This window comes from Sceloporus undulatus, chromosome 3 (assembly GCF_019175285.1).
Source record: "Sceloporus undulatus isolate JIND9_A2432 ecotype Alabama chromosome 3, SceUnd_v1.1, whole genome shotgun sequence".
Lineage (NCBI taxonomy): Eukaryota > Metazoa > Chordata > Lepidosauria > Squamata > Phrynosomatidae > Sceloporus > Sceloporus undulatus.
The window spans coordinates 222,448,112-222,471,020 of NC_056524.1; the positions used below are offsets into that span (position 1 = coordinate 222,448,112).

A 22,909-nucleotide genomic window follows, 5' to 3' on the forward strand; every position below is an offset into this window, starting at 1 on the left:
TGTTTCTGCCTTGGTATTAATAAAGTAAGTGATCACAGACAATCTGAAACCAGATACTGTATCATGTTCTGCAATCAGTCAGATTTTTTGCTACATGAAGAAATCACGAAGGCAAGTGAAGTCAAGGGAAGGCAATGTATGCAAACACCTGGACATATTGGTGTGGGGGGGGGGGCAGAGTTGAGAAAGAAAGCAAAGCCCCCCACCCCCTCCCAAAAAATGGTGAGTCACTTTGGCTCAGCCCTAGATTTGATTGCCATGTGGCAGTTGCTGTTATGTGGCCAGAATTGACCCTAGGTTCTTATTTAATATCACTGAGGTGTTCCTAGACTGCATCTGCACCTGTGGATGTATTGGCACTTCAGTGGAATAAATCTTTAACAAAATATGTTTATTTAAAGAGGAATGATGGGGCTTAGGATAACTTGGCACCATTTAGGTACTGACACTGTGATCATACTTGTCTTTGGCATAGATCATTTGTATTGATAACCAATCAGATGTGTGATGAAGCCAAAGGTTATTGCAACTTGTACGTGTCTGTACACATCCAATGGGGAACTTGGCTCTGATTTTGTAATGTTTAAAGCACAGTTATAGGCAGAACATGTGCATGCTTACAGGTGAGATATTGATCTGTTTCCTTTTCTAGCAAGAAGCTAAGGATAAGGTAAATTTTATACTTTTTATCTTCACAAATCTCTCTCTTTTTTCTTAAAATATTCTACCCAATGCAGAGAACAAGATAGGTACTGAGACTTATTCAGTCTAGAATCTCACCTTCAGGGAATTTGGGGCTATGCAGACTGGCCTGAAAGGCTGGCCTGGGGGCAGAGTCAGGGCACAGCATCTTGACCATGCATGACTGACTCCACCCCCCATGGCACCCTGACACCACGCACTGCTCCAGATGGTGTGCGGCATCATGGTGTGCCTCTGGCACTGAATCCAAATGATGCAATGCTGAAGGGGCGCGATATAACCACATTGCCATGGCTATGGTGCCCATTCGAGGGCTCAAAAGGGAGCTGCTTTTTGTGGTTCCTTTTTGCGCCCTTGGAAGGCCAGATCGGGGCTGTGGCGTGAGGTTGCTGTGGCCCCGATCTGGCTGAAGAAAGGGCGGCTGCATGCTGTTCCTTCAGGGCTTGTATGTACAGCCTCTTAATCTCACAATCTCAGGAGAGAAACCACTTTCGGGGAGGGAGGGAAATGATACCGTATTTCACTTGAGCAACCAAATCAGAATTTATCACCACTGACCACCCATACCAAGGAAACTACTTAGGACCTGGCTTAAAATTGCATTGCATCATTATAGTGATGGTAGTCCTTGTTTCACAGTTACACCCCAACAATAGCTATGGCAGCACTGCTGGCAGTGAAGGAAGCTTTTTCTATAACAGTTTGCCCTTATTCTGCAAAAACTGACAATGTGATGACAGTGCTGTGCTGTTTAGTCAACAATGCCTGCAGAAGAGTAAGCCTTAACTAAACACAGGAAACAGAAACACGGAGGAGTGGGGAGTTGCAAACAGGTAAACTAGCCTTCTTAGATGCACACACCCTGCAGCCCATTGAACAAAACCTTATTTGCATCCCTGTCCCATGCTATTGTGCAAATATTAACTCAGGATGCTGCATTACACAGCATAGCATTATTAAAGCATGATGAAAACCTGTTTATCATTTGCTATTGATTTGTTCATTTTTGTGAAGGTGCACAAAAACAAAATCCATTCGGAGGCCTCTGCTGTCTCTATTATTTTGCATCCCTCGGGATTCTCTTGATCTTCTCTGTCTCAGAACCTGTAGGGAAACAAAAGCATGTAAATGCAGATCTACTTTACAAGGTGATACTTTCATTGAACTAACCAAATTCTACTTTAAAATTTGGAAGCTCTTCCCAGTCTCTAGTTTCCGAAGCCTTGTTACAAGAAGCTGGACACTGCTGGCAAAGCATCCAATACAAACAAGAGAAAGCTGAGGGTTTTGTTGTTGTTGTTGTTGTTTTATATATGTTTATTAATCTTAAAATATAAAAATTAAAACAATAAAAACATGCCCAAATACCAATAACAATTATAAGCAAATCAAACATACAACCAAAATACAATTATCCCTACTAATATGTCAGTTAATTACCTTTCCTTTTATCCATAATTACCTACCTCACTCTTTCAACCCTTCCTTTCTTTATCACTCTGCTTATTTCTTCTCTTCTCATTGTTATACCTTCTTTTACTTTCTTTCCCTTTCCCTAAGAGAAAGCTTAGTTTTGACAACATCTTCAAAAATAGAAAAGGGATAGTAATTAGAAATGGAAATTCTTCTTGGTATCAAGCTCAAGAGGAGCATGTGGGCTGAACTATGGTCCGAAACACACTGCATAAATAATCCAGTATAACACCATTTTAGCTGCCATGTCTCACTGCTATAGAATTGAGAACTGTAGTTTTGTGAGAAATTTCACCTTCTCTGCCATAGAGCTCTGACAAACTACAATTTCCAGAATTCCATAGCATTGAGCCATGGCAGTTAAAGTGGTGCCAAACTGGATTGTTTATGCAGTGTGGGTGCAGCCCATAAGATGTTTCATATGACAGCTAGATTGATCCTTAAGATCTAGGGATGGAATTGGGCATCTTTTTCTAAATGCAACATATTGTATTCTGTGTACCTTAAAAAGTCCTGCACTAGAAAGAAATCTAGCATTCCAGTTCTTGAAATCCAGGTGTCTCTAAGTCTATAAACAGGAAAGATTTTAAACAGTTTGATCATATCACAGCTACATCTCAAAACAAAACAAAACAAAAACAAGTGTTTTGTGACATGCAAAAACCTAGAAAACAGCTTTGGTTTAAATGTATTTGTTCTCTTGTTCTTAGGGTCAAACAGGACTGTACTTGCTGCAGTCAATTCTTTAGTAGCACCAGACAATATGACTGTAAAAGCATTGGCAAACACACGTACATTCTATCATCCCTAGCAAGCAATGAAAAAGCAGGGTTTGCCAAGAATAAAGAATGCAGGAAACTGCTAGCTGCCAGCCAATTGGGGGTGAATGAAGAAGAGAGTCCAGAAAGAGATTAGAAATCTTACTTCGTCATGATACCAAACTGAGTTAAGAACAAGGTGTAATCTGGAAAGGTGTAGTTGGATGCAGTTCAAATGCCAAAGGGAATGTGGTTGCTCTACACTTGGCTAGAGCTGGATTTGATTTCGAGAAATATGCTCCCAAAAGCATCATTGAAGTTTATTGGTTGAACTTGGTAAGACTCTTTTTCATTTCCTGTAAGACCTATTGTACATTGAAATTTGGATGGCTGAATGACACTGCACCAGATTTGTGTATAAGAGCCCTGCTGGATCAGACCAGAGGCAAAAGCTTGGGAGGATTACATTTGGACTATACCATTTGGGGAATGGAAAATCTATTGGCCAATTACTGTCTAGTTTTCAATTTCTGGGCAAGCAACTGGAGCCTGTGGTGACCTCTCAATTCCAGGGGTTCCTGGCTGAGATAATTTATTCAGATTCATTTCAATTTAGCTTCAGGCAATGGCATCACCACCACTGGCATCACCCAGTGGGGGCTGGTGTTGGCACAAAGGGCTTGCTTGGCCCTCTGCTTCACCATTATAGGAAAGGTTTCCTCCTCTGCTGCCACAGCAAAGCTGTGAGGAGGTCTTCACTGCCACGATAAAGCAAGGAGGGGCACAGCAGGAGGAGGGCCTGGCCAGGTATCATGCCTCTTCTGTTGTGTCACTCTGTGCAGATCGTACTCCTTTCACCCCCTTAGTGACATCACTAGCTTCAGGCCTGGTTGTGGCACAGAAATGGCTTTGATTGCCTTAGTGGATGACCTTCATTGGGAAGATGGACTGGGGAAATGTGTCCAGAATTGACCATAGCTTCCTTGCTGGGATGAGAGTCAGAAGAACTGTTTTAACAGTGGTTCTGTTCTTACCTGGAAGACTGGACCCAAAATGTGGTAATAGGGGACTTCTGTTTGACTCCTTGGCTATTGGGTTGTGAGTCCCCATACAGGTCTGTTTTGTCCCCAGTGCTTTTAAACATATAGCTGAAATCACTGGGAGAGATTGCCTAGAATTTTGGAACTTGATGCTATCAATATACTGATGACATCCTACTCCATCTTTATTTTCCATTTTGATCCAGCAAAGCTGTTCTGGTTCTAATCTGGCACCTACCAATAGTAATAGGCTGGAAGAGGATAAACTAATTGAACTCTCAATCTTGGAGGGAAAAAGTGGAATATCAAAAAGTGATTGATTAATTGATTAACTGTGCTGGACTTTGTTAGCAAGCTTTTGCTTATATTTATGTTGAACTTCATAGTTCAACTGTATTTACCATTCTCAGGGACCATTTAGACTACCTTTTACCCCAGATCAGGAACCGAATTATGCATGTGAAGTTCATATTCACCCCGAATCTCCCACAAGTGAATCCGAGGCTTGCACACCCTTTCCGGGGCAAATGCCACTTAGCGCAGATCATTTGAAAATGGTGTAAAAGCTGTATCTTTTTTAAAAAAGCAGGTTCAGCGAATATGAATTTGCCCCCGATTATGATCAGGGCAAATTCAGGGGAGGGATTTAGGTCAGAGGGAGAAGGAGTAGGAGAGGGAAAGAGCTGGAGAAAGGGTGCCAAAGGGCAATCAGGGGTAACGGAGCAAGAGGAGGAGGAGGAAGGAGCCAGAGGAATGGTGCCAAAGGGCGATCGGAGGTAACGGAACAAGAGGAGAAGGAGGCAGGAGCCGGAAGAAGGATGCAAAGGGTGATCAGAGTGCCTGAGAAAGGGTCACGTTCAGGGTAAGTCAGAGGGAGGGCACAGAACAGAACAAGCCTCCCTCTCGCACCAGGCAGCTTTCTTTATTTTTTATATATTTGACAAACTAAGCGCATAGTTCTACAGGTAGATACATATATAGATAGAATGTGTCTGCTTGTGCTACTTTCCCTTCCATTTGCTTGCTCCCAGCAGCACACACTTTGCAAAAGGCTATTTTTCTAAATTATTTTTTATATGCAAATGCTACAAATGTTTCCCTCTCAGTTTGGCAAATTGATAAAGAATGCCTTCGCTACTGTCTGTAAGGAACTGGGCTGGCTGAGGGAAAGCAAAGGATGCAGAGATGGTATTCCGAAGTGAGGAATTTATTATTATTATTATTATTATTATTATTATTATTATTATTATTAGTGTATGAGGCATTGGGGTAGCAAGGAGGAAGGATGCAGATGCATTACACTGCATTTAGGGGTTGAAAACACAGGCAGGGGAGATCCATAATCTGTAGTGACTCAAATACACACAACACACACACACACACCTGGAGGTTTTTAAATATGACAGCATCTGCGCATACTGGCACCTGTGAGGGGGGAAGCACACATCTGGTGGCCCAATCGCTGTAGGAAACGTCACCTTGACGAAAGTGGAAATAAATTTGATTGACAGCAAAGGAGCCTTTTTTTAAACCGGTTTGGCAAATGAGAACTCTCCCCAGAGCTGCATGGCATTCAGGGTTAAATTACCCTGAGGTAAATAGTGTGCACTTGCTTCCGGAGGGACTTGGGGGGAGGGGATCTGGATCTACCCAGTTCCATCCAGCGCAAATAGGTGAGTCTGAATGGGGCCCCAGTCAATTCAGAAAAGCATCTCTTGCATCTGAGCAATGAAGCAAACTTGACTTTAATTACATTTGGGTTTTGTGCTTTTAATACGCAACACAGAAATGCAACTGTATAATGATTAAATAAACTAAGTGATTGCCTTACAAGAGGTATAGACTGAAGAGTCATATTTTGAACATTGGAAACTATTCAGACTTGAAATATGGCAGCAAAGGACACATCTTGGAAGCAATGAGCAACCTGGAACTGTTGCAATCTGGGATATACACTGCTCTCAATAAGGGATGAATGGACTGCTTTTGACTCTTTACACAGGCTATGGTCATTTGCAGATTACAACTTGCAGATGTTAGTCAAAGCAGTTTTATTATTGTGCGTTCATCAAGGAAAAGCCTCAGCTTCTGAAAGTCTGCAATTTAATTGTTTATTGAATATTCCTTTGTTTGCTCATCGAGATAACAGGCAGGATAACAGATTAGTTTCACTTGCCTTCTTGGAAAAAGCAATGCTGTTCATGGCATACTGGCATCCCCAATGAGACAAAAAGAAAGCCCTTCCTCCTGATATCCAGTTCTTTGCAGAGACAGTTGGGAAAGCAGGAAACAAAACACTTACTTTGGCCCTCTGTTGTTGGTACATGCTTATCTGACAGATCTTTTCTACAGCCAAGCTAGAACGTCTGGTCCTGCCTGGGAGAAGAACATTTCTGGGATCCTCTCAAGAAGGCCCACGTTTCTAAGAGCAGAGGAAACAGAGAACTGGTTTGTATTAATTGTATGAGCCACAAACAGCAATGAAACTGGTATTCAAGTAGGGGATTGTTTCAGCTTAACTGGCACTGGTACATGCAGCTTCCAAAAAGGGAGGCAAACAGATTCTTCTGTTACAATGAAAGCAACAGAGAATCTTTTTGCACCTTAGAGATTAATCTTTTGTGGGCTGAAACTCACTTCATCACAGATAGGTTGTTGCACAATGAAGCTTTTCACACGGCATTGTTATATCATTCCTTTATTGTCCCAAAGTGTAGTGGAATCGTCTTAACAGACAGACGATTCTAAAAGATTTTCACACGAGGCTGTTAGTGTTCTTAAATTGTTGCTAAATCATTCTTAAATCGTTGCTGTGTGAATGTAACTGTTTTGAAATTGTTTTGTAATCATTTATTGCTGAATTCTGATATATCAACGATTTAAGAACACTAACAGCCTCATGTGAAAATCTTTTGGAATCGTCTATCTGTTAAGACAATTCCACTACACTTTGGGACGATAAAGGAACAATATAATGATGCCGTGTGAAAATCTTCAATATTTCATGTGATATAACATTGTCTCTGGGTTCTGATGTACCCTTGCCTTCCCCCCTCCCTCCCACCAATCATCTTACAGGACTGGTGAGCTCTTCTAGTTTTAAACTGCCAGAATATAGTTGTTCTATAATGATGCAATCCAGTGGAATAACTGAAAGGAGAAAGTTTGTTTTCCTGACTAGCAGGAGTCCTGAGCACAAATCAGACGGGCCAAGTGTAGTGTTTTCATTATGACTGTCAGGACCTGTGGCCTATCTCCCAACAGCTTCATTTTATGACAGTGCAGAGCACACTGTTTGGTTTAGCATCTTCTGGAAGTTGGTAGTTCTGGGATTATTTTCTCTGTCTTTCCCACATACCTCTTCCATTTTAAATTAATACACTTAGTCCACCACATAATAATCTAAAGAAAAGACAAAATATACCAAGGGCAATGAACCCACAGTGTCCAAAATACTGTTGGACGCATACTCCCGTCAGCCCTACTTTATTGTTATGAGAGCTATAGTTTGGAAGTATCAAGATAGCCACAACCTCTCTACCACTACAATGCACAATTCAACATTTACAAAAATCTACATATTCAAGAGACTTTGCATTACAGGTTCTTTCACATTGTCAGAATAGTAATTGCTGCATGCTAGATGATGGTGAGGAGATTTCTGTGCAGCACATATTCTGACTGTTAAAATATCAGTGATAAATTGTTAGACTGATTGGGTCAAAGCAAACTTGATAAGACAAAAAACATGTATCATCCATTGATTCAATGGGTATACTGTAACTGTAACTAACAATTAAATTTAGCCTCCTTGTATATAAATTCATCAGACTCACTGACATAATATGTGAAAATCTTCAGATCAACTGGAATTGATCAATAAATGATTTTTCCAGAATCACAGGATTCCCTCACCACATGGACCAATAGCTTACTACTCTTTTATATTATTGGTAATATACTTTCTTCAGTCATTACCTCAAAATAACACATATACAAACCTCCTTTTGCTCCAGCCCCCCCAAATTAGTTTCCATCTTTCATCTGCTGTTATTTTATGCTCTGCTAGGGAAAGCATAAAAGTTGGCTATGTAGTATTTAGACATCAGAAACCTCAAACATTCAATTGCATTTTTTATCACTGCTAACAGAGCATGATAGTAGATAGCTTCAAGGAATTCTAAAGCTATCAGAGCATGACACTGGACAGCTATATGGAATTATACTATTTTTTTTAAAGAAGAAGCAGAAAAGTTATTTTCACCCAGAACTGCACTTCCATGTCTGTGTAGCAATCATACCGATCCTCTCTTACAGTGAATAGTCTGCCCATTCTTTTCATTTTAATCTCAGATGAGTTAATGAGCTTGTTCCCACTTAGGATTTGATACGAATTAAAATAAAACGTTTTTAATAAAATCGAATTAAAATAACACAGTTGTTATCCCGCTTTCAGAATCGCTTTATTCATCGTTCCCATCTGCTTGTTTAATTCGGATTTTTTACCTGCAAGCGTTCAGTAAGCGTTCTCACTTGGCATGAAATCGGTGTTTAAATAAAGCGATTCTTCTCCTCCATACCTTATTTGGAGTTGTCAATCAATACTACGTCAGAATGACGTAACGTTAACCCGCATTAATCTGAATCGATTTATCTGTGACATCATTTCCATCTCTGTGACCGTTTCTGATTCGATTTATTTTTGGCGGTTTTTTTTAAATGGACCAATCAAGGCGCTTAAACGATCAAACGTCATAAGCGCTGTCTGCCTTATTATATACATTTTCCCTCCGAATTTAGTAGGAAACCCAAGCTCTTTCCAGAGGAACTATGGGATAGGTTTTCCAGGGCAGCATCCCTGCTTCATGTCTCCTAAGACAGCCAGGCAGAACCCCTTCAGAGAGCCCACAGAGATCAATGAGAAGGAGGCTGCTGGCAATGCGAATTTAGTAGGAAACCAAAGCTCTCTCCAGAGGAACTATGGGATAGGTTTTCCAGGGCAGCATCCCCGCTTCATGTCCCTTCAGATCAATGAAGGAGGCTGCTGGAAAAGCAGGGAGGGAGCACTCTTCCCAAAGATTCTCTTTCCAGGGTTGGAGGAGAAGGCAGATTCCGTTTGAGAAAGAGAGGGAGAAAGGCTCAACCCCCCCCCCATTGATCAGAGCCTTTCCCTGCCTGGGTGAGATCAGATGCCTCCTCGCGAGGAGGCTTCCCTTCCCTGCCTTGGCGAGATCAGATGCCTCCTCGCGAGGAGGCTTCCCTTCCCTGCCTGGGCGAGGTCAGATGCCTCCTCGCGAGAAGGCTTCCCTTCCCTGCCTGGGCGAGATCAGAGCCCAAGCGGGCAGGGAATGCCTCTTTGAGAGGAGCCTTCCCTTCCTGCCTCTCCTCCGTTAGAAATGGGCTCTCCCCACACAGAGGGGAGGTTGCAATCCACCGGGAGAAGCCTTGTAGTCCTTTGCAGATGCAGGCGCTTGAGCAGCCGAGACTTCAGGCGCTTAAAGCGCTGAAGAGATTAAGCGCCTGTAAACCATTGAAATAAAAAATAAAAATAATCCTTATCTCTTATTGAAAGACCACAGCGGACAAAGGAGTGAGGGAAGAAAAAATGGCGACAGCCACGACGGATGGGGACAGAAAGGGCAACTCCCCCAATGACAGCCCCCCATCGCAGTCAGCTCCTCCCATCCTTCTAGCCCAATTCCAATGCTATCGTTCTCATCTAAATACTCCAGTTCCTAACTCGAATCAAGGGAAAAACACTAGGTAGGACCCTAGTGTTTTTTTAACACGCGTTAAATGAGGAAAACACGGATTTAAATTTTATCCCGCTTCTGGATTCAATTTCTAGTGGGGACGATTCCGGGTTGCTCTAGAACCGTTCTAGGTTTAAATCGGATCCTAATATGAACGCCACTCCTTGGATTCGATTCAGAACGCGGGGTTTCCCCTAGTGGGAACAAGCTCAATGAGACTATTTAAGTACATCATCTGCCTAAACAATCCATGAAGGAACACAAAGATGCTGTTGGGTAAACAGAGAGCTGTGATCCTCCAGATTTCCAAGATGTCAGTTAAGACGATTGGAGATAACCCTTATATCTTTCAAAGTCAACACTCCTGAAACCTGTGTTAACCTTCCGATTGAAGAAAAAGATTATGTGTCTTAGCTGATGAAGTCTGCAGTTAGCCAGTGATTAAATTATACAACTCTTAGTACCTTTTCATAAGACCTCATCCATGCCTAGGCAGCAAGTGTGATGGAGAAAAAGCCAGAGAACTTAGAACAGACTAGGTTATTTTTAAAAATAAAAAACACCCTCCCTCACATTATTAATTAATGCAGATAATGATTCCACTGGACCTAATTACTGTAAAGGTACCAGATCCTGTCTGCTCTTAGGAACAAAACAGACTCAGCCTTGGTTTGTACTTGGATGGGAGACTGCCAATGAATATCAGGTGCTGTAGGCTGTATTTCAGAGGAATGCACAGGCAAAAACAGCTTTGAATATTCTTTGCCTAAGAAACTGCTATGAAATTCATGGGTTTGCCATAAGTTCATAGGCAACCTGAAGGTACATACACAACAATAATTCCACTGTCACAGAGAAGCCATCTAGCTCATCCTACTCCCTGATGTAGTACAGGTAGAGTTTTTTGGGGGGAAACATTCAAAGCTGTGCTTTCCTAGCAGCCAGTTATTCCATCTACCTGGCCACCTATGTTATTGGCATGGCTGCAACCAATTGGTGTTTAGCCCTGCCCCTCTCAAAAGTATTTTTATCTGCAGACACCTGTCTCCATCAAAGGGATAAGGAGAGTCCAAGCCATTGTTTCAGCTGAGAACAACTTCCTTGTTGTTTATTTCCAAAAAAAAGGGGGGGGGTGGAACTAGGAAAATTTACTTTTTTTAGACTAAAACTCCCAGAACAGCTTTGCCACCATGGCCACATATACACACTCTGAAGATGTATCCAGTAGCAGTAATTCCTTCTGGCTACACCAAAAGTAAGACCACTGTGATCTGTCTGGGCCAAACTGTAACTTTGCTCTACTGTTCCAGAACTTTATCAGCAGTCATTCCACCTCACTGCATACATCAAAAGGTAAGGCTTGTTTTTCAGCAGTTCAAACAACTCCTCTTTGGTCTCTTCCTGCTTGGAACCTTAGTGGCCATTCCCCTGATTATTATAATTTGCACAGCTGGGAATGCTGGGAGTTATAGTTCAAAATGATAACATTTCCAAGCTCTAATGAAACATTGGGAGAACTAGTAACTGGATTTATTATTTTCTTCTTTTTGCAGCCCCTTCCCTCTCTTGTATTGTGTTAATTAGATGGTAGCCATTTAAAAAACCCAAAATCTGTAATGTGCTGTGATTGTGTTGGCAGGAAGTGTAATAAGTGTAATTATTATTATTTACTATTATTATGAGTGTAATAAGCAGATGTCTGGAAGAAAGCCCATCAATATGACTTTATCTTTATTTGCGTCAAATCTCAGACCTGGTGACAAACATCCTGTGCATCCATCTGTTGTTTATCCCATTAATAAAAATATTATCAATCCGCTTATATAGTCATGCAGTGACTTATGGACCATGCTGTGTACTTTTGGTTTATGGTATTACTCTCTGGAACAGCGTAGGGCATTTGTCAGGTATAGGTATTTATGAAGAAATGTATCCTGCCTTTTAATCTTGACAGGATTCACAAGGCAGTCTCCAAACAGAAGGAACAATATAAGCCACATAATGTTGTACTGTAAACAATATAATTCATTGCATTTGAAATATTGCCTGCCTCCTGGGATTCCATTGAAGCAGCCTGAAATAACATTGGGGCAGCTATTTACACATCTGCTGAAGAGCCTCTGGGGAAAACCTCCTGTACCACTTGTTCCTTGAACAGAGAGCTGAGGTCACCAAGTGAGCAAACATCCCTCCTCTCCCCACCACTCTTTAAAATAGTTTTACCACCATTGTGTAATCTGTCTGCATGTGCGCACACATCCAAGTGCACAAAAAAGTGTTCGCACTGATGAAAGATTTATGACGGGGCTTGAATTGGTAGATTGTAGTGGGTCAAGGAAATACACCCGTCTGAGAGCGAATGATAAATCAACAGGATCTCTTGATCAGAGAATAGGCTGTCAGCAATGGAGCAGCAGGAAGTTGGGCAAGGAGAGGGCTTTCTATGTAAACAGAACTGCAAAATGGGCTTTTGGGCACTTAGGCTGAAAAATAATATAGTAGAGCCCCACCTGAATGTATCAGCAAGGCCAGGTGATCCAATTCATATGTTCCCAGGTGCTGGCTGCTTCCTATGCCTGGGGCTGCAGTAGCACTGAGGGATGCAGTTGCTGACTGGGCAAAACAAATACAGGTTAAAGTTGCACATCTTGTACCTTTACTTTTGGGCTTTACGTAATGCCATTCAACTTCTTGGTCCTGTTTGAGTGTGACTAAGAAATGACAGGTTTATCACTTCTTTCTGTGGATGACTGTGCAGGCATGCTGGGAGCTAAAATGGAACCAGGAAGACAGTAACACTGGATTTCTGCATAGCAGGGGCAGAGGTGGCCCAAAATATTTTGCTGCTGAGCAGAATGGAAATTAAATCTTACTGCAGGGCTGGCTGCCTCTTCATTAATTGAAGACAACAGTCTACTTCAATAGCATCTACCAATTCCCATCCATCAGATTCTGCTACCTAAGGCAGCCATGTCTCTCTTGCTCTCTCTCTTTGCCTGAACATGGGGCTAGCCATAACCAGGGGCAACACTTGGCTGTGTAGAAAATCTCCATTTAACATCCTCCCCATTCCTCTTTGTACTGCAGCCAAGGAAAATGAGAGCTTCTGTACATGTGCAGCACACTGACTTCTGCTGGAAATTCAGCAGATGCTTGAAACATACAGATAAAAGCTAGAGACATAGTTAACCTTAGAGCTATGATAAAGAGGTGGAGTAGTGGGGGAACTTTATTTTATTTGTTCTGTGTTTTCTTCACTTGCATGATGCTATACAAAACATTCACATTTTCATCCTCTGAGGCTACATCCACACTGCAGAAATAACCCAGTTGAATACCACTTTAGCAGCCATGGCTAAGTGGTATGGAATTCTAGGAACTGTAGTTTTGCGAGACATTTAGCCTTCTGTCTCAGAGCTCTGGTGTCACAACAAACTACAGTTCCCAGAATTCCATAGCATTGAGCCATGGCAGTTAAAGTCATGTCAAACTGAATTATTTCTGCAGTGCAGATGCAGCCTAAATGTGTATATCTATATAGATGTGCTTCAAGAATGGTTTTTGAAGGGCATATTCTGTTTGCAAGAACTCTGTTTCTCTGCAAACTGATTTTTAAATTAATTTTTGCAGTAAGTTCTTATAGACAGACCAGCTGTATCATAACACTTGTCAATGTGTGTGTAGAAAGGATATCTAAGCAAAGGCAATTACCAAAAACATCAGAGCTAATTGATTTCATGTTCATTCTGGGATCAAGTCTGTCCCACCAACCAGGTTCCTAGTTCTCTAACTGTCCCAGTTTGGCAGGAACAATTCTGATTGATCTTCTGTTGTCCCTTTTTTCCAGCTGTTTTTAAAATATCCTGGTTTATTTCAGTTACTGCAAACTAAGGTGTTTATCACACTATACTCTTAAAGTGCTACTATTCCACTTTGACTGCTCTAGCTGCCTCCTCTTGCATTCGGGATTTGCAGTTTTAAGAGGGGTATTTAGAATTCTCAGGCAGAACTTCTCTGCCTGAGAATTCTAAATACTCCTCCTTAAAACTGCCAATACACCAGAATGCAAGAGGAGGCAGCTAGAGCAGTCAAAGTGGAATAGTAGCACTTTAAGAGTATAGTGTGATAAACATCTGTGTTTAAATTGGTAAGCACTCAATTAACTCACGAGGCAGCAGATGAAAATAATAATAATAATAATAATAGGATTTATTTATATGCCGCCTAATCACTGGAAAGGAGGGACAGCATCTTATTCTTTCCCTTCTCTGCATACTAAAGCAAAAGCAAATTTCTGCAGCTCTCCTAGCTTGTGTATTCTTTCTTATTAATATTTGTTGCCATCTTCATCATGTTGCTTACCATGGTGGTTTTTATCTATGAAAGGTTGGAGGTCACAGTCTCAGAGGGCCTACCATATGTACTCGACTATAAGCCAATTCACATATAAGTCGAGGGCAAGCTTTGGGGCATGCAATAAAGGATGTTAAAGGACGAAGTTTACTATCTTCATACAGAAATGTTTTATTCAGATGCTTCTAAGGCAATTCCTCTTGGCACTCTTTTGAGGGAAAGCACCAAAGAAGTACCACCACTGCCATTTTCCTACCCAAACATTCAAAAAGACCAGAAGCAGCATCGTGGTGGAAAGAGTAGAGGGGGTTGGTGCTTTTGGGTGCTTCCAGGATGAGTTAAGCTCTTACCTTTTGCCATTCGACTCAGAGAAGGAAAAGAGTTAACATACCCTACAGTGGGTTCTTGTTATCTGCTGGGGGTTGGTTCCAGGAGTCCCCACGGATAACAAAATCCATGGATACTCAAGTCTCATTAAATACAATGGCATAGTAAAATGGTGTCCATTATATAAAATAAAAAATCAAGGTTTGCTATTTGGAATTTGTACTTTTAAAAAATATTTTCAAGCCGTGGGTGCTTGAATCCATGGATAAAAAATCCATGAATAAGGAGGGCCAACTGTATTGATCCATGGATAAGTCAACCCAGCTTTTGACAAAAGTTTCTTAAAGGCTGCAGGTCCTTTCTGAACTTGGAGACCATCAAGGGTTAGTACTTGGATGGGAAATTGCCAATGATTGCCAGATGCTCTAAGCTGTATTTCAGAGGAAGGAATGAGCAAAACCAACTCTGAGTATTTCTTGCTTAATAAAATCCTATGAAATTCATGGGGTCACCGTAGGTTGACAGACAACTTGAAGGCACATGCACACTATATAGATTGGATTTCTGGTTTAAAGATGAATCAAAATACTGTCAGGCATTTTCTCCACTCCATGAAATCCATCAAGGCAGATCATATTTCCCATTTTTACTCTGTCATGTTTGCCTATACATGTCCCCACAGCAGCCCTGCTTCATTTGAGGCATCTACTCTCATTTTGTGGAAGCAAGAGAACAGCTCCCCCCTCCCATCATTGTCTTATGCCTGCCAAGTTTTAGTCTCCATGGTCTGACAGCTTGCTACCTTCTGACGTCAGTGCAATGGCTCAGGGGGCTTTCCAGAAGTCTGTGGGCAAGCCTTCACACACACTTGTGGAAATGCCTGAACATCATAAAGATCTAGGAGACTGGTTGGTGGATTATTGCATGGGGAGACAAAGCAACTGTGATGCCATTATCAACAATACAGAGAGCCTTAGGGTTGTGTTATAAATCCATAAAATTAGAAAAATCAGATCATCATCCTGTAAAAAACACATCACACACACAGTGAACACCCTACAAACACAGCTTGTCTCTCCTCTATAACATTAACCTTTTGAAGAAAAAAACACTTTCCATCACATCTGGCTCTGTAAGACTGTGTGTTTGCCTCTGGCAACTATCTTATATACCTCATTGTGCAATGCATTCCTTTAGAGAACATATTTCACTTCTGTATGCAATACTGTGAACTATCACTCGGGGGCATCTGTTAATTAATGACCAAAAAGCAAACTTGGCTGATTCAAGTAGCTTCTATTCAGTTCTATCCACACAGCAATGTCCTCACATTTCAAGACAACCATATTAGGGTTTCCAGACAGGAATCTGAGCAATGACAATGAGATTCCTTTATGAGTTGTGGGAGTAAACTGAGGCCTTCCCAATTTTGTTGGATTCCTCTTCTCATCATTGTGAGAATAGCACAGCAGAAATCAATGAAGCTGAAACACTGGTCTCTATTTACAGCTGCTCTGTGTGGACAACCACCAGAACTACAGTTTGGAACATCTTTGTGGACAGTCACACATTCTACTCTTCTCACTGCTCTTCTCTCCAGCTATGCTCATAACAAAGTTGAACCAAGTATGAAGAAGCTCTCCAAAATATCTTCTAAGTATTGTGTGATTCCTGTGTTCCCAGTTTTGTGATGACTGGTAACAGTGGTGAACCTTCATCACTGAAGGAGGCCACAGGGCAATTTCACCTGTGCCACCAGTAGCAGCATTTGCTCTCCAGATCAGGCAATGTTGTGGCATTTCAAGACCATTTTCACTCACCCAGAAGAAGGGAGCACAAATATTTGGTTTAAAACTTGTCAACAATGTTATCAGTTATTTGCAATTAACATGGTTGACTAGGATATGTGATAATAGTGGGAAACATATTTATATTATAATTTAAAACATCTGTCTTCATTCTCTTACAGGTGGATAGACTCAAACAGAGAAGCCATGGCTCTGGGGAGGCAAGGCAAGGTTGTTAATAAAAGTCTGACTTGGAAGTCTCTGCTCCATAGGTTCACCAAGTCAACATAATGGATATTAACCATAAGAACTATTTGTCTGTCTGTCTGTCTGTTATGCTGTGGAAATCCACTTACTTGATTGCAGAGTCACACAACTTGTTCTGTTATCTAATGGGACAAAAATAAAAGCCCATCAACTACTTCTGGTACATCCCAAATACATTAGATGTATGTATGATGTATGTATTGAGTTAGAATTCACATTTATTAATTAAAAATAATAAAAAATAAATAACAATATTTAGACTTAAGTTGACATCCTGAATATAATGGTGCAAGTTTGGGAGTGATCAGCAAGTTAGCTTTAGTGTGTGTGTGTGTGTAAAAGTAAATATAAAGGCTCAATCTTTTTCACTCTGAGTTTGGTGTGAAACAAATGTTAAGGACTGCAGATCTTACCAGTCAAAGCTAACTTAAAACATTTGCTGTATGAACAGACAGGCTAAAATAATGCTGCTTCGGATCACTTTGGAGGTATGCTGTCTAAATGACACAAACATCTTAAGAGGCCAGAAGCTGCGCCAAAGCTGCGTTCCAGTTCTTAGGACTAGAGTGTGACTTTGGCGCAACTTTGGCCTCTTAGGTCGCATGCAGTCTTTAAATAGCATACCTCCAAAGTGACCCAAAGCAGCTTTATTTTGGCTTGTCTGTTTGGGCCCTTACTCCCGCCCATGATATGTGAACTTTCCTTATGCTTGTATATGTATATCCATAGTGGTCACACCACACTGATTTTTTTTGTTCCACCTGGGGCTTTTGGGGGGGGGGGACAAAAAGAATACCAATATAGAATTTCTGTTTGAACATATGAGACCATGCTGCCTTTCCCTCACTTCCTGACTCCCACCTTCTAACATGTTCACATTTTGAGTTGAAGCACTGGGTTTGAATGTATTTGGCACTTTCAGCATCCAATTCTTGGGAACTATGTAGATCTTTCTTAATAAATTCAGAGCACAAAACAAAGGGGGAAAGCCACTTACATCATACTTTTCCCCACCCTGTATAGAAAAGAAAGACCACCAGGCTCCCAAGAGAGGTGTTAGCCTTTTAACCTGTGGGTGGAAGCAGGTTAGCTAAAAATAATCATTACCAAAGCTAGGACTTTTCTATTATTTTATGCCCATGAAAGGACTTGGGCAGTTTCCAGGATTGTGATTTTGCAGCCCTGATTGGCTGCTATTGTGAAACTCCAGATTTGTCTTGCACAAGTCAATGCTCAAGGACTGAACCAGCATCAGAGAGGCTAAATTATACATCCAGCTATTAAGATCCAACACTGTGCTTATATACTCTCCATGTGCAACGACAATGCACACAATAAGGCAACAGTGGACAAAGTGGCTTGCAATGCTGTTTATGATGCTCCAATTCCATCAAATCACACTTTTTTGGCCAAAAAAAAGAAAATAAATGGGTCCAGTTGTCGTTCTTTGAAGCCTCCAGGGTTATGGATCTTCCCCTCTACTTCTTAATATTAACACACACACCGGAAGTGGACTTTTGGGTTGCTTGGGTTTTCTTATTTTTCCACCCCTTCCCCATTTTGGGCTATCTGTGTGGTCCCCAGAGGATCTCAGAGGGAGATAATTGCCAATGTCCTGTAACCAGTAATCAGACAATACCTTTATTAGGCCAACCAAAAAGTAACACAATGCTATGAAGGCTTTCAGGTTCTCCAGAAGCTTTCATGAGGCAAGATGGTAAGCAAAGTGACAAATGGAAGCAGGGGCGTTATTAAAGTTGAAGCCACAGTGTCTCCCTTTGGTTAAATTCTTAGGTTCAAAAGTGCATAGACATTCAAGTGAAACTTTGCCTGGCATTGAAGTGGTGCCCGATTACGCCTGGAATTCACCCAGTGGTTGCTGGGAAAAAGCAAAAGGCATACAGCAGTTGGTCTCCAGTTTCTGAATATATAAAATTTATCTGCCATTCAACATGCCAATACAGTGATGTATCCATTCCCACAAAAGTGAGTTCATCCCTACAACATTCTCCAATTCATAATAGGTTTTGCTTGCATCTAGATACAAAAAGGACATAAATAGCATCTGTCCAGGTAAGTAAAAAATGGACTATTTTGCAGCTTGTGAATGCTAAGGACCAAAGTATTATGTGTATGTGCCTTCAAGTCACCAGTTTACTTATGATGACCCTGTGAATTACATAGGGTTTTTGTAGGCAAGGTGGTTCTCTGACATACCTTTTTCTGACATATAGAATATGGTATTCATTGGCAATCGTCTATCCAAGTATTAATCAAGGCAGGCCCTGCTTAGCTTGCAAGATCAGAAAGGGTCTGGTGCTTTTAGAGTATTTTTCATATGTCATATTTATTTGTATCTCTCTCTTTTCCCAGACCTGGGTTCAGAGCAGCTCACAACATTCAAAGAACAGTATTTAGGTACTGACCAAAGTATACCCAGGTAAAATATTGTGCACTTCCCACTGCTATAAAGTGAGATGTTTCAGGAACAGCACTATATGGAATATTTACATTTGGCGCAGAGTCAGCTGGGGGACTTAAAGCATTTTTGTAAAGCTGTCTTTACATACAAATATAGAAACAAAGCACATAATGGAGAAAAACTGCAGGAATCTACAATAATAGAAGAGAATGTGTATTCGTGTGACTATCTTTGTCATGGCCCTAAAACTATGAAAACTACTGAAGCCTCCAGGAAAGTTAAAAGTGGTATGAAACTATGGACTTTATCACACAGGCCTTCTGCCTAGTCACAAGTGCATTCATGTTAGGGAGCAGAAACTTACCTGTTTGGGAGTGTTCATTATTGTTTCACTCACTGCCCCTCACTCCTGGAACCTTCTTCCCCTGCAAACAAGAACCATCTCTTCTTTAACCAGCTTCAAAACGGAGTTGAAGATCCTCCTGTTCAGGGCAGCGTTCCCAGGCATTGCATAACTGTCACTTGCTATTTGATGTTCTTTTGTTGCCTGTTTTATTGAATCATTTCCTATATTGCTATGTATTTTATATGTATTATCCTACTAGAGAGGCCCCTTCCCCACCACCTTTCCCTTCTCCTTTTGTGTCATGTCTTTTTAGATTGTAAGCCTGAGGGCAGGGAACCGTCCAATTAAAAAGATTGTATGTACAGCGCTGTGTAAATTTACAGCGCTTTATAAATAAAGGTTAATAATAATAATAATAGGGTACTGCTCTCTTTTTTGCATGGCTGCCTTAACCTTACCTTCCTGCCCTATGTCCTACCCAGACTGTTGGGGGCAAATTAGCTTACTTGCTAATTAGCTTACTTGCTGTTCACCGCTATGATCTTTGGAATAGCGGTATATAAATAAAACAAATTATTATTATTATTATTATTATTATTATTATTATTATTATTATGCCTTTGGGGTTTTTCATTCATTCATTCATTCATTCATTCATTCATTCATTCATTTCAAATGGATTGCTTTTCTTCCTGTATGTTTTCTTCACTGTCCAGCTTTCCCTCCCATAAATAGATATTGGAAGTATTATGGCATGGATTAGTCTGACTCCAGTATCCACTGATGTATCTTCACACTTGAGGATCTTATCTAGTGCCTTCATACTTGTGCATCCAGGTTTTAGTCTTTTCAGTCTTACTTGGAACATACCTTTGCCCAACTCAAAACTTATTAGCTCTTTCTTGCTTTTTAGAGCCAAAGCTACCATTAAGTAAAATGATGCAGCTACCTGAAGCAACAAATCTGACAGAGAGACAACAATGGCAGACTGCATGTATTCCTCCTTTGCCACCAAGCCATTCCTCTCAATTGGGGACATCATGTCCTGCATGCCTAAAACTAGCCTGCTGCCTGAAGTGTTTTAGAGGACACTTTTCCATTGCCAATAAGAGTTAACCTCTGGGCCATTGGATTTTTGTATGTGAAATGGAGGTGGGGCCAGTATCTTGTTTTTTTCTCCAACAGAAAAATGTCTTGTGCTGATCTTGTCTCTCCTAAACCATAAGCAATTGTTCTTTCCCTTCTTTACCTTTTTTTATTCAGAGGAATAGCTGCTTTATTCAGGAAGAAACTTTCCTGAATCTTGCCTAGTTTCATGGAGTCATGGAATCATTAGTTTCCATCAGCTGATAAATTTGGAGCATTAAGCCAGCAATTTGTTGAGCATAAAGGTTGCTCAGCATGTGGGCTGGGAATAATGGAAGTTGCAATCCACATAGCTGCAAGCACTGGTTTGAGGAAAGCTGTGCTAGAGTATTCTAAGCACAAACCCAAATGAATTTGTGCCTTATTGGAAAAATAAACATGAAGGTTAGGAGGTCTACTGACCATTTATGCCAGTGCTTGTCTTTTGACAAAAAAAGGAGATTACAGATTTTTAAGTTTTGCTGCCCAATGGCAAGATGAATGTTAATTCCTTTTCCAGAGTTTGGAGGGTAAAATACATTGGACTACAGCTACCAGAATACCCCAGCCAGCATGGCCAGTGAGAGTTGTGAGCCAAAAACTTTACTTTCCCCAGATCTACTTTCTCTACCATTAGGACAGAAAAGAACAACTCACTGTGTTCAGTGGTTGTGGTCATGATAAATGTATCCTGATTTCTTTGGGACCTCAGCCCCAATCTTTCTTGGGGACCCAGCCCCAATCTTTGCTCAGCTTCTGTACCAATCACCTGAGTTCTTTGATACCTTTGTGCTTTCATCCTGGTTCTTTGCTACTTCAGTAATAGTCAAGGTGAGATGATAACAGTAGAAGTAAAATGCTTTCCTACCTAGCATCAGTGCTGAAAACTGGCTCAAAAGTGTCACCAAGTGTCTGAAAAACAACATTTCTGAATGGCACTGTTGCCTGTCTTGGCTGGTCCTGTTCTTGGTCATTGCAGTATTGGCAAAGGCCTGCCCTGCCTTTGCCTTGCCATTGTTGTGTTTCTGGAATGTTGGCTTAACCCTTCCTCTTTGATAACAGGATATCCCTGTGAAGGAGTCTGTTGCATCTCAGCAGGGCCTTATCCTGCCTAAATATTAATTGAGTAAATCAAAAGAAAGCTAAACATGGGCTTGGAAATGGCACAGTCTTAAGAGGCTTCCTGAGAAAGAGCAGGATGGAATACCACAAACATCTTCATGATGGCCACAAGCTACAAAGTAGAAAGGTGAGGCATTCTGCCACCAGTATCCAGCACAGCAAACTTTGCTGCACAACTAAGATAAGTTAATGTGAATTAGTCGTAAGTATTATTATTTTGCATTTCCCTTGCTATATTTATGTCTATTTAGAGATGGAATTACCTGGGGGTCAACAGGATCACAAATTGTTTGAAAGAATTCTTATCAATGTGAGTAATTAATTTTTTCCCAACAATCCCAGCTGTAAGAGTTGTTTTATGGTAGCAATTGTGGGTAGTTCAAAATGTATCAAGATGTGCTTTTTAAAAGCTGCCATCCAAGTGTTTTTAAAGTGTCCCTAATATCTATTTTATAAATTTATGAATGAGATTTGTATTCTTTCTGCCAAAAATGGTTCTGAAGGTGAATCGCTTGGTAGTTTAAATAACACCAAAATAAGATTAATTATTAAAACAATAAAATCTGAATCACAAATTTAGAACAATTAACAACACAACCTAAAAAAAACCCCACCTTTGGGTTTGGTACAGATGAGGGATGGGGGCTGTTATCAATAGCATACCTTGGTATTTGTTTATTGATTTACAATGTTGTTTTTGAACTGTTTTATCAGTACATACATACGTACTTCAACCTGGAACCTTAAGGATAAGAATCAGTTATAAAAGTAAACCAATCATAAACAAACAGGTTCATGGTATTGTAATGTGTGAAAGGATCTCTTTGGTAGTGACTCCTAGAACTGTATCGCATGGGCCCTAGAACGGGCTCATCACGTTCCAAAAAGGGGACATGACAAGAACGAGATGGGGCTAAGAATGGATCTTATCACACAGAGGAATGCCGCCGCTGCCACCGGACATTCCCATCGCGTTTTACATCCGTCCCATAGGGGGTGGTTTTTGAGAACACTGATCTGTTTTTCTGATTGATTTTATCGCCCAGTGTTCGAGAACTGCTTTTAATGTTAATTTTAGGGATGGGAGGGAGTGGGAATTGAAAGGAGGAGTGATTTGCATGTATATTGTTTTGTTGCTAATGGCAGGGTGAAGACTCAACAAATGCAAATGAGAAATCTCCCAGGGTCAGGAGCTTCCCAGCAGACAATGAGCACTAATCAAGCAGACATTAATCCTCCCTTGCATATCCTCCCACCCTGAGGCCTGCCATTAGCAACAAAATCTTTGTAAAATGAAGCAGACTGTGCAATGACTAGAGTGTCGCTGGCAGAAACATTGACTTTTGCCCAACAAGACACTCCATAGAAACTTTTTGGATTCCTATGGAGTGGCAATAGATGCAGCAAAGAATTCTTTTTATGCTACATGTATTG

At 40.9% G+C, this 22,909-nt stretch overlaps 1 long non-coding RNA gene across 1 annotated transcript; it reads right to left on the reverse strand.

Moving 5' to 3' along the window:
- Positions 1 to 1,687: 1,687 nt before the first annotated feature.
- LOC121926868 lies at positions 1,688 to 12,306 on the reverse strand. Its single transcript, XR_006103104.1, has 3 exons — positions 12,237 to 12,306; positions 6,276 to 6,395; positions 1,688 to 1,806 (listed from the first exon to the last, which is right to left on the reverse strand). It is a non-coding gene; the product is annotated as an uncharacterized LOC121926868 (long non-coding RNA).
- Positions 12,307 to 22,909: the final 10,603 nt, after the last annotated feature.